The sequence below is a fragment of the Cherax quadricarinatus genome, chromosome 3 (genome assembly GCF_038502225.1).
Source record: "Cherax quadricarinatus isolate ZL_2023a chromosome 3, ASM3850222v1, whole genome shotgun sequence".
Classification (NCBI taxonomy): domain Eukaryota; kingdom Metazoa; phylum Arthropoda; class Malacostraca; order Decapoda; family Parastacidae; genus Cherax; species Cherax quadricarinatus.
In genome coordinates this window covers 51,749,798-51,762,247 of record NC_091294.1, presented here as the reverse complement: position 1 = coordinate 51,762,247, position 12,450 = coordinate 51,749,798, and positions in this window count along the sequence as shown.

Here is a 12,450-nt window from a genome sequence, read left to right as displayed (position 1 = left end):
TCACTCTCCCCCTGACGTTCACTCCCCCTGACCTTCACTCCCACTGACCTTCACTCCTCCTCACCTTCACTCTCCCCCTCACTTTCACTCCATCTGTCCTTCATTCCCCCTGACCTTCACTCCCTCTCTCCTTCACTCCTCAACTTCACTCTCCCTGACCTTCACTCCTCCCCTCACCTTCACTCCTCCCCTCACCTTCACTCCTCACCTTCACTCTCACCCCATTGACCTTCACTGACCCATTGACCTTTACTCTCCCTCTGACCTTCACTCCCCCTCACCTTCAGTCTCCCCCTCACCTTCACTCTCCCCTTGACCTTCACTCCCTCTGACCTTCACTCTCACCCTGACCATCACTCTCCCCCTGACCTTCACTCCCCTGACCTTCACTCCCCCTGACCTTCACTCTCCGTCTGACCTTCACTCCCCCTGACCTTCACTTCCCCCTGACCTTCACCCTTTGACCTTCACTCACTCCCCCTGACCTTCACTCCCCCTGACCTTCACTCCCCCTGACCTTCACTTTCCCCCTGACCTTCACTCCCCCTGACCGTCACTCTCCCCCTCACCTTCACTCCCTCTGACCTTCACTCCCCCTGACCCTCACTCTCTTCCTGACCTTCACTCCCAATGACCTTCACTCCTCCCCTCACCTTCACTCCTCCCCTCACCTTCACTCCTCCCCTCACCTTCACTCCCGCTGACATTCACTCTCCCCCTCACCTTCACTCCCAATGACCTTCATTCGCCCTGACCTTCACTCCCCTTGACCTTCACTCTCCCCGTGACCTTCACTCTCCCTCTGAGCTTCATTCCTTCTGACCTTCACTCTCCCCCTGACCTTCACTCCCCCTGACCTTCACTCCCCCTGACTTTCACTCTCCCCCTGACCTTCACTCCCCCTGACCTTCACTCTCCCCCTCACCTTCACTCCCTCTGACCTTCACTCCCCCTGACCTTCACTCTCTTCCTGACCTTCACTCCCAATGACCTTCACTCTCCCCCTCACCTTCACTCCTCCGACCTTCACTCTTCCCCTGACCTTCACTCCCGCTGACATTCACTCTCCCCCTCACCTTCACTCCCAATGGCCTTCATTCGCCCTGACCTTCACTCCCCTTGACCTTCACTCTCCCCGTGACCTTCACTCTCCCTCTGAGCTTCATTCCTTCTGACCTTCACTCTCCCCCTGACCTTCACTCTCCCTGACCTTCACTCTCCCCCTGACCTTCACTCCCCCTGACCTTCACTTCCTTTGACCTTCACTCTCTTTGACCTCCACTCTCTTCCTGACCTTCACTCCCAATGACCTTCACTCTCCCCCTGACCTTCACTCGCCCTGACATTCACTCTCCCCTCACCTTCACTCCCAATGACCTTCATTCCCCCTGACCTTCACTCCCCCTGACCTTCACTCCCCTTAACCTTCACTCTCCCCCTCACTTTCACTCCCAATGACCTTCATTACCCCTCACCTTCATTCTCCCCCTGACCTTCACTCCCCCTCACCTTTACTCTCCCCCAGACCTCCACTCCCAATGACCTTCACTCGTCTGTTACTGGGTTTTCGTAACAAGTAGTCAGTATCCTGGTCCAATTATCCATTAGAGTTCAGTAAGATTTATTAGTGCTTCAGGATTACAACTGGTAGGCTACTAACTAGAGAAATTAAAATTTAATAAATTTATTAATAACAAAATTGTCTAGGAGTATATTATGAAATTAAATTGATCAAAGTAATCAAAATAATAATAATAACCACTTCTCTCGTGTACAGTAATATTGTGCTGAAGGCTCTTATCACATTTATATGTCTTAAGTACCGTCTGGTACATTAACATTTAATAATATATATATATATATATATATATATATATATATATATATATATATATATATATATATATATATATATATATATATATATATACAAATAAATTTGTGTGTATGTGCGTAAATGCTCTAAGTAGTTCAATATGTCTCACGACTCTACTAGACTTAAACAAGTGACTGACAAAGTCCTCACATAAACTAGCTTCTTGACCACCTGGCAATCAGAACAGCTTGCTTGAACAATAAAGCGACTGTTAAGCCGAACAACAATATAACAAGCAACTGTGACACAGAATCAGGAACAAGGAGATAATATAACGACACTAAGTAGGGACCATCAGTAGTTCCTCCACAAGAGTCACAACACTCCCATACTACTGAATCTAAGTTCAGCATAAGAAAATCCCCGACTGTGCCAGTACACAAATTCCAGTACAAGTTAGGTCAGAAGCTACAGCTCAGGACCTGAGTTGCTCAGTGTCTATGTGACACACAACCTCAGTACAACGTCGAAAAGTACTAAGTCTAGAGTAGACGATGTTCTGTGAACAGATTTCTACAGATGCAACAAGAAAGCTACAGAGATGATCTTCCAACAAGGGCCAATAAGGGAGAGTTAGGCATTTGTCAGGAATACGTCCAAACACCAAGCGAGTCTAGACCAGACTGAATACTTCAGGCGAGGTGAGAACACCCTCCCCTCGATCACGTGATAGCTCCGTGGACAGTTGCTGCCCAGCAACAGAAGCCGGCAGAGTAACGAGCCACCAGCGATAATTACAGTAGTTAGACAATCAAGACTTGGACTATGAGCACATAATATGTTACATCCTACCTAATAATATAACTAAGTCAAATAATAATATAAAGCAATATATTTACGGTTTAGCTATTATCGCAAATATAAGCAATATAAAATTATATGAAAAGGTAATATACATTATATACATATAATATACATCATATACATTGTAACCCAGTCAGGGGTTGCAACACACTCCCCCTGACATTCACTCCCCCTGACCTTCACTCCCCCTGACCTTCACTCCCCCTAACCTTCACTCTCCCCCTGACCTTCACTCCCCCTGACCTTCACTCCCCTGACCTTCACTCTTCCCTTCACTTTCACTCCCCCTAACCTTCACTCTCCCCTTGACCTTCACCCCTAGACCTTCACTCTCCACCTCATCTGCACTCCTCCTGACCTTCACTCCGCCTGACCTTCACTCTCCCCCTGACCTTCACTCCCAATGACCTTCACTCCCCCTGACCTTCATTCCCCCTGACTTTCACTCTCCCCCTGACCTTCACTCCCAATGACCTTCACTCCCCCTGACCTTCACTCCCCCTGACCTTCACTCCCCCTGACCTTCATTCCCCCTGACTTTCACTCTTCCCCTGACCTTCACTCCCAATGACCTTCACTCCCCCTGTCCTTCAGTCCCCCTGACCTTCACTCCCAATGACCTTCACTCCCCCTGACTTTCACTCTCCCCCTGACCTTCACTCCCAATGACCATCACACCCCATGACCTTCACTCCCCCTGACCTTCACTCTCCCCCTAACCTTCACTCCCCATGACCTTCACTCCTTCTGACCTCTCTCCCCCTGACCTTCACTCCCCCTGGCCTTCACTCTCCCCCTGACTTTCACTCTCCCCATCACCTTCACTCCCCCTGACCTTTACTCTCCCCCTGACCTTCACTCTCCCCATCACCTTCACTCTCCCCCTGACCTTCACTCCCATTGACCTTCACTCCCATTGACCTTCACTCCCAATGACCTTCACTCCCAATGACCTTCACTCCCAATGACCTTCACTCTCCCTGACCTTCACGCTTCCCCTTACCTTCACTCCCAATGACCTTCACTCTCCCTGACCTTCACTCTCCCTCTTACCTTCACTCCCAATGACCTTCACTCCCCCTGACCTTCACTCTCCTTCTTACCTTCACTCCCAATGACCTTCACTCTCCCTGACCTTCACTCTCCCCCTTACCTTCACTCTCCCCCTGACCTTCACTCCCATTGACCTTCACTCCCAATGACCTTCACTCTCCCTGACCTTCACTCTCCCCCTTACCTTCACTCTCCCCCTGACCTTCACTCCCATTGACCTTCACTCCCAATGACCTTCACTCCCAATGACCTTCACTCCCAATGACCTTCACTCTCCCTGACCTTCACTCTCACCCTTACCTTCACTCCCAATGACCTTCACTCCCAATGACCTTCACTCCCAATGACCTTCACTCTCCCTGACCTTCACTCTCCCCCTGACCTTCACTTCCAATGACCTTCACTCCCCCTGACCTTCACTCTCCCCCTGACCTTCACTCTCCCCTCATCTTCACTCTCCCCCACCTTCACTCCCCTCACCTTCACTGATCCTTCACCTTCACTCACCTTCACTCTGACCTCCGTGGACAATCGCTGAACGATCTTCATATCGCCAACTTTTTCCTGTCGTTGTGATGAGCAGGAGGAGGAGGAGGAGGGGAGGAGGAGGAAGAAGAGGAGGAGGAGGAAGAGGAGGAGGAAGAAGAGGAGGAGGAAGAGGAGGAGGAAGAAGAGGAGGAGGAAGAGGAGGAGGAAGAGGAAGAGGAGTGTATAAGGTTGTGATGCAGCAGGTGATCAGAGACAATGTTTGGAATCTCAACAACTAACAACTTCTCTTGTGTTTCCAGGTGTGTGTGTGTGTGTTGAGGTGTTGCAGATACGTGTTGCAGACAGGTGTTGCCAGCGAGGGTCACCCATCGTAAGTACCTTGTTCCTTCCACCAGGTGGTGTCCCCTAACTTGGTTACTAGCGTACTCAGCTCACACATTAAGGTCCGTGGTTTGATCCCCGGTACGAGTGGAAACATTAGGAGGTGTTCTCTTAACACACCTGATGTCTGTCTTCACTAGCAGTACAATAGATACCTGGGTGTTAGTCGACTGGTTTGGGTCGCATCCTGGGGAAAATCTGACCTAATTTGCTGGACATGCTCTTCACTGATGGCAGCTACGACTGTATACCTTGTACTTGTAGAAATAAAGATTATAATTATTATTATTATTATTATTATTATTATTATTATGACCAGACAGCTAAGAAACACTGCTGTCACACGTTGCTTCCATCATATCAATAAGAAAGGGAAGGCTGTTAAATGTTTTGCACTCTGGCAGGACTGCTGGCAGCTGCTGCTTCGTGAACACAACATGTGAGACAAACCTGTGCTTCACTCTGTGCTTCACTCTGTGCTTCACTCTGTGCTTCACTCTGTGCTTTACTGTGCTTCACTCTGTGCTTCACTCTGTGCTTCACTCTGTGCTTCACTCTGTGCTTCACTCTGCGCTTCACTCTGTGCTTCACTCTGTGCTTCACTCTGTGCTTCACTCTGTGCTTTACTGTGCTTCACTCTGTGCTTCACTCTGTGCTTCACTCTGTGCTTCACTCTGTGCTTCACTCTGTGCTTCACTCTGTGCTTCACATCTGTGTTTCTAAATACGTAGTTCTCAACCCTATAATATTTTCTTTATCTTAGCACAACCTGGGTTGTTCCACATAACCTGGGTTGTTGTTCAGCACAACCTGGGTTGTTGTTCAGCACAACCTGGGTTGTTGTTCAGCACAACCTGGGTTGTTGTTCAGCACAGCCTGGGTTGTTCGGCACAACCTGGGTTGTTGTTCAGCACAACCTGGGTTGTTGTTCAGCACAACCTGGGTTGTTCAGCACAACCTGGGTTGTTCGGCACAACCTGGGTTGTTGTTCAGCACAACCTGGGTTGTTGTTGCACACAACCTGGGTTGTTGTTCAGCACAACCTGGGTTGTTCGGCACAACCTGGGTTGTTGTTCAGCACAACCTGGGTTGTTCAGCACAACCTGGGTTGTTGTTCAGCACAACCTGGGTTGTTGTTCCACACAACATGGATTGTTGTTCAACACAACCTGGGTTGTTGTTCAGCACAACCTGGGTTGTTGTTCCACACAACCTGGTTTGTTGTTCCACACAACCTGGATTGTTGTTCAACACAACCTGGGTGGTTGTTCAGCACAACCTGGGTTGTTGTTCCACACAACCTGGGTTGTTGTTCCACACAACCTGGGTTGTTGTTCAGCACAACCTGGGTTGTTGTTCCACACAACCTGGGTTGTTGTTCCACACAACCTGGATTGTTGTTCAACACAACCTGGGTGGTTGTTCAGCACAACCTGGGTTGTTGTTCCACACAACCTGGGTTGTTCACCACAACCTGGGTTGTTGTTCCACACAACCTGGGTTGTTGTTCCACACAACCTGGGTTGTTCAGCACAACCTGGGTTGTTATTCAACACAACCTGGGTTGTTCCACACAACCTGGGTTGTTCCACACAACCTGGGTTGTTGTTCAGCACAACCTGGGTTGTTCAACACAACCTGGGTTGTTGTTCAGCACAACCTGGGTTGTTCCACACAACCTGGGTTGTTCCACATAACCTGGGTTGTTCCACACAACTTGGGTTGTTGTTCAGCACAACCTGGGTTGTTCACCACAACCTGGGTTGTTGATCACCACAACCTGGGTTGTTGTTCAACACAACTTGGGTTGTTGTTCAGCACAACCTGGGTTGTTGTTCCACACAACCTGGGTTGTTGTTCAACACAACCTGGGTGGTTGTTCAGCACAACCTGGGTTGTTGTTCCACACAACCTGGGTTGTTCACCACAACCTGGGTTGTTGTTCAGCACAACCTGGGTTGTTCACCACAACCTGGGTTGTTCAGCACAACCTGAGTTGTTCAGCACAACCTGGGTTGTTGATCACCACAACCTGGGTTGTTCACCACAACCTGGGTTGTTCAGCACAACCTGGGTTGTTGTTCAACACAACCTGGGTTGTTCAGCACAACCTGAGTTGTTCAGCACAACCTGGGTCGTTGATCACAACCTGGGTTGTTCCACACAACCTGGGTTGTTGTTCACCACAACCTGGGTGGTTGTTCAGCATAACCTGGGTTGTTGTTCAGCACAACCTGGGTTGTTCAACACAACCTGGGTTGTTGTTCCACACAACCTGGGTTGTTCACCACAACCTGGGTTGTTCAGCACAACCTGGGTTGTTCAGCACAACCTGGGTTCTTGTTCAGCACAACCTGGGTTGTTCAACACAACATGGGTTGTTGTTCAACACAACCTGGGTTGTTGTTCACAACCTGGGTTGTTGTTCAACACAACCTGGGTTGTTGTTCACAACCTGGGTTGTTCACCACAACCTGGGTTGTTGTTCCACACAACCTGGGTTGTTGTTCACCACAACCTGGGTGGTTGTTCAGCACAACCTGGGTTGTTCAGCACAACCTGGGTTGTTGTTCAACACAACCTGGGTTGTTGTTCCACACAACCTGGGTTGTTGTTCACCACAACCTTGGTTGTTCAACACAACCTGGGTTGTTGATCACCACAACCTGGGTTGTTGTTCAGCACAACCTGGGTTGTTCAGCACAACCTGGGTTGTTCAGCACAACCTGGGTTGTTCACCACAACCTGGGTTGTTCACCAAAACCTGGGTTTTTGATCACAGCCTGGGTTGTTGTTCACCACAACCTGGGTTGTTGTTCAACACTACCTGGGTTGTTGTTCAACACAACCTGGGTTGTTGTTCCACACAACCTGGGTTGTTCAACACAACCTGGGTTGTTGTTCAACACAACCTGGGTTGTTGTTCCACACAACCTGGGTTGTTGTTCACCACAACCTGGGTTGTTGATCACCACAACCTGGGTGGTTGCTCAACACAACCTGGATGGTTGTTCAACACAACCTGGATGGTTGTTCAACACAACCTGGATGGTTGTTCAACACAGCCTGGATGGTTCAACACAACCTGGATGGATGTTCAACACAACCTGGATGGTTGTTCAACACAACCTGGATGGTTGTTCAACACAGCCTGGATGGTTGTTCAACACAACCTGTGTGATTGTTCAACACAACCTGGATGGTTGTTCAACACAACCTGGATAGTTGTTTAACACAACCTTGATGGTTGTTCAACACAACCTGGATGGTTGTTCAACACAACCTGGATGGTTGTTCAACACAACCTGGATGGTTGTTCAACTCAGCCTGGATGGTTGTTCAACACAACGTGGATGGTTGTTCAACACAAACTGGATGGTTGTTCAACACAGCCTGGATGGTTGTTCAACACAACCTGGATGGTTGTTCAACGCAACCTGGATGGTTGTTCAACACAACCTGGATGGTTGTTCAACACAGCCTGGATGGTTGTTCAACACAGCCTGGATGGTTGTTCAACACAGCCTGGATGGTTGTTCAACACAACCTGGATGGTTGTTCAACACAGCCTGGATGGTTGTTCAACACAGCCTGGATGGTTGTTCAACACAGCCTGGGTGGTTGTTCAACACAGCCTGGATGGTTGTTCAACACAACCTGGATGGTTCTTCAACACAGCCTGGATGCTTGTTCAACACAACCTATGTGATTGTTCAACACAACCTGGATGGTTGTTCAACACAGCCTGGATGGTTGTTCAACACAGCCTGGATGGTTGTTCAACACAACCTGGATGGTTGTTCAAATCAGCCTGGATGGTTGTTCAACACAACCTGGATGGTTGTTCAACACAAACTGGATGGTTGTTCAAAACAGCCTGGATGGTTGTTCAACACAACCTGGATGGTTGTTCAACGCAACCTGGATGGTTGTTCAACACAACCTGGATGGTTGTTCAACACAGCCTGGATGGTTGTTCAACACAGCCTGGATGGTTGTTCAACACAGCCTGGATGGTTGTTCAACACAACCTGGATGGTTGTTCAACACAGCCTGGGTGGTTGTTCAACACAGCCTGGATGGTTGTTCAACACAACCTGGATGGTTGTTCAACACAGCCTGGATGCTTGTTGAACACAACCTATGTGATTGTTCAACACAACCTGGATGGTTGTTCAACACAGCCTGGATGGTTGTTCAACACAGCCTGGATGCTTGTTCAACATAACCTGGGTGGTTGTTCAACACAGCCTGGATGGTTCAACACAGCCTGGATGGTTGTTCAACACAGCCTGGATGCTTGTTCAACACAGCCTGGATGCTTGTTCAACACAGCCTGGATGCTTGTTCAACACAGCCTGGATGGTTGTTCAACACAGCCTGGATGCTTGTTCAACACAGCCTGGATGCTTGTTCAACACAACCTGGGTGGTTGTTCAACACAACCTGGGTTGTTGTTCAACACAACCTGGGTGGTTGTTCAACACAGCCTGGATGGTTCAACACAGCCTGGATGGTTGTTGAACACAGCCTGGATGCTTGTTCAACACAGCCTGGGTGCTTGTTCAACACAGCCTGGATGGTTGTTCAACACAGCCTGGATGCTTGTTCAACACAGCCTGGATGGTTGTTCAACACAGCCTGGATGCTTGTTCAACACAGCCTGGATGGTTGTTCAACACAGCCTGGATGGTTGTTCAACACAGCCTGGATGCTTGTTCAACACAGCCTGGATGGTTGTTCAACACAGCCTGGATGCTTGTTCAACACAGCCTGGATGGTTGTTCAACACAACCTGGATGGTTGTTCAACACAACCTGGATGCTTGTTCAACACAGCCTGGGTGGTTGTTCAACACAACTGGATGGTTGTTCAACACAGCCTGGATGTTGTTCAACACAGCCTGGATGGTTGTTCAACACAGCCTGGATGTTTGTTCAACACAGCCTGGATGGTTGTTCAACACAGCCTGGATGCTTGTTCAACACAGCCTGGATGGTTGTTCAACACAGCCTGGATGCTTGTTCAACACAGCCTGGATGCTTGTTCAACACAGCCTGGATGGTTGTTCAACACAGCCTGGATGCTTGTTCAACACAGCCTGGATGGTTGTTCAACACAGCCTGGATGCTTGTTCAACACAGCCTGGATGGTTGTTCAACACAACCTGGATGTTTGTTCAACACAACCTGGATGGTTGTTCAACACAACCTGAGTTGTTGTTCAACACAACGTGGGTGGTTGTTCAACACAGCCTGGATGGTTCAACACAGCCTGGATGGTTGTTCAACACAGCCTGGATGTTTGTTCAACACAGCCTGGATGGTTGTTCAACACAGCCTGGATGCTTGTTCAACACAGCCTGGATGGTTGTTCAACACAGCCTGGATGCTTGTTCAACACAACCTGGGTGGTTGTTCAACACAACCTGGATGGTTGTTCAACACAGCCTGGATGGTTGTTCAACACAGCCTGGGTGGTTGTTCAACACAACCTGGGTGGTTGTTCAACACAACCTGGATCGTTGTTCAACACAGCCAGGATGCTTGTTCAACACAACCTGGATGGTTGTTCAACACAACCTGGATGCTTGTTCAACACAGCCTGGGTGGTTGTTCAACACAGCCTGGGTGGTTGTTCAACACAGCCTGGGTGGTTGTTCAACACAGCCTGGATGCTTGTTCAACACAGCCTGGGTGGTTGTTCAACACAACCTGGGTGGTTGTTCAACACAACTTGGGTGGTTGTTCAACACAACCTGGGTGGTTGTTCAACACAACCTGGATGCTTGTTCAACACAACCTGGGTGGTTGTTCAACACAACCTGGGTGGTTGTTCAACACAACTTGGGTGGTTGTTCAACACAACCTGGGTGGTTGTTCAACACAACCTGGATGCTTGTTCAACACAGCCTGGGTGGTTGTTCAACACAACCTGGGTGGTTGTTCAACACAACTTGGGTGGTTGTTCAACACAACCTGGGTGGTTGTTCAACACAGCCTGGATGCTTGTTCAACACAGCCTGGGTGGTTGTTCAACACAACCTGGGTGGTTGTTCAACACAACTTGGGTGGTTGTTCAACACAACCTGGGTGGTTGTTCAACACAACCTGGATGCTTGTTCAACACAACCTGGGTGGTTGTTCAAAACAACCTGGGTGGTTGTTCAACACAACCTGGGTGGTTGTTCAACACAACCTGGGTGGTTGTTCAACACAACCTGGGTGGTTGTTCAACACAACCTGGGTGGTTGTTCAACACAACCTGGGTGGTTGTTCAACACAACCTGGGTGGTTGTTCAACACAGCCTGGGTGGTTGTTCAACACAACCTGGGTGGTTGTTCAACACAGCCTGGGTGGTTGTTCAACACACGTAAAACCCCCACCTTCCACAACCTAGGAGACGCGAACAAAAACTGAACACTCAAAGTTCACTCAGGAAATTGGATTAAGGAACATGTAATTAATAATGTGTTGTAATGATGTAGCAACACAGTGTTGCTGGGAGACCAGCGAGTCAGTGTTGCTGGGAGACCAGCGAGTCAGTGTTGCTGGGAGACCAGCGAGTCAGTGTTGCTGGGAGACCAGAGAGTCAGTGTTGCTGGGAGACCAGCGAGTCAGTGTTGCTGGAAGACCAGCGAGTCAGTGTTGCTGGGAGACCAGAGAGTCAGTGTTGCTGGGAGACCAGAGAGTCAGTGTTGCTGGGAGACCAGCGAGTCAGTGTTGCTGGGAGACCAGCGAGTCAGTGTTGCTGGGAGACCAGCGAGTCAGTGTTGCTGGGAGACCAGCGAGTCAGTGTTGCTGGGAGACCAGAGAGTCAGTGTTGCTGGGAGACCAGAGAGTCAGTGTTGCTGGGAGACCAGCGAGTCAGTGTTGCTGGGAGACCAGAGAGTCAGTGTTACTGGGAGACCAGAGAGTCAGTGTTGCTGGGAGACCAGCGAGTCAGTGTTACTGGGAGACCAGAGATTCAGTGTTGCTGGGAGACCAGAGAGTCAGTGTTGCTTGGAGACCAGAGATTCAGTGTTGCTGGGAGACCAGAGAGTCAGTGTTGCTGGGAGACCAGAGATTCAGTGTTGCTGGGAGACCAGAGAGTCAGTGTTGCTGGGAGACCAGAGATTCAGTGTTGCTGGGAGACAAGAGAGTCAGTGTTGCTGGGAGACCAGAGAGTCAGTGTTGCTGGGAGACCAGAGAGTCAGTGTTGCTGGGAGACCAGAGAGTCAGTGTTGCTGGGAGACCAGAGAGTCAGTGTTGCTGGGAGACCAGAGAGTCAGTGTTGCTGGGAGACCAGAGAGTCAGTGTTGCTGGGAGACCAGAGAGTCAGTGTTGCTGGGAGACCAGAGAGTCAGTGTTGCTCGGAGACCAGAGAGTCAGTGTTGCTGGGAGACCAGAGAGTCAGTGTTGCTGGGAGACCAGAGAGTCAGTGTTGCTGGGTGACCAGAGAGTCAGTGTTGCTGGGAGACCAGAGAGTCAGTGTTGCTGGGAGACCAGAGAGTCAGTGTTGCTGGGAGACCAGAGATTCAGTGTTGCTGGGAGACCAGAGAGTCAGTGTTGCTGGGAGACCAGAGAGTCAGTGTTGCTGGGAGACCAGAGAGTCAGTGTTGCTGGGAGACCAGAGAGTCAGTGTTGCTGGGAGACCAGAGAGTCAGTGTTGCTGGGAGACCAGAGAGTCAGTGTTGCTGGGTGACCAGAGAGTCAGTGTTGCTGGGAGACCAGAGAGTCAGTGTTGCTGGGAGACCAGAGAGTCAGTGTTGCTGGGAGACCAGAGATTCAGTGTTGCTGGGAGACCAGAGAGTCAGTGTTGCTGGGAGACCAGAGAGTCAGTGTTGCTGGGAGACCAGAGAGTCAGT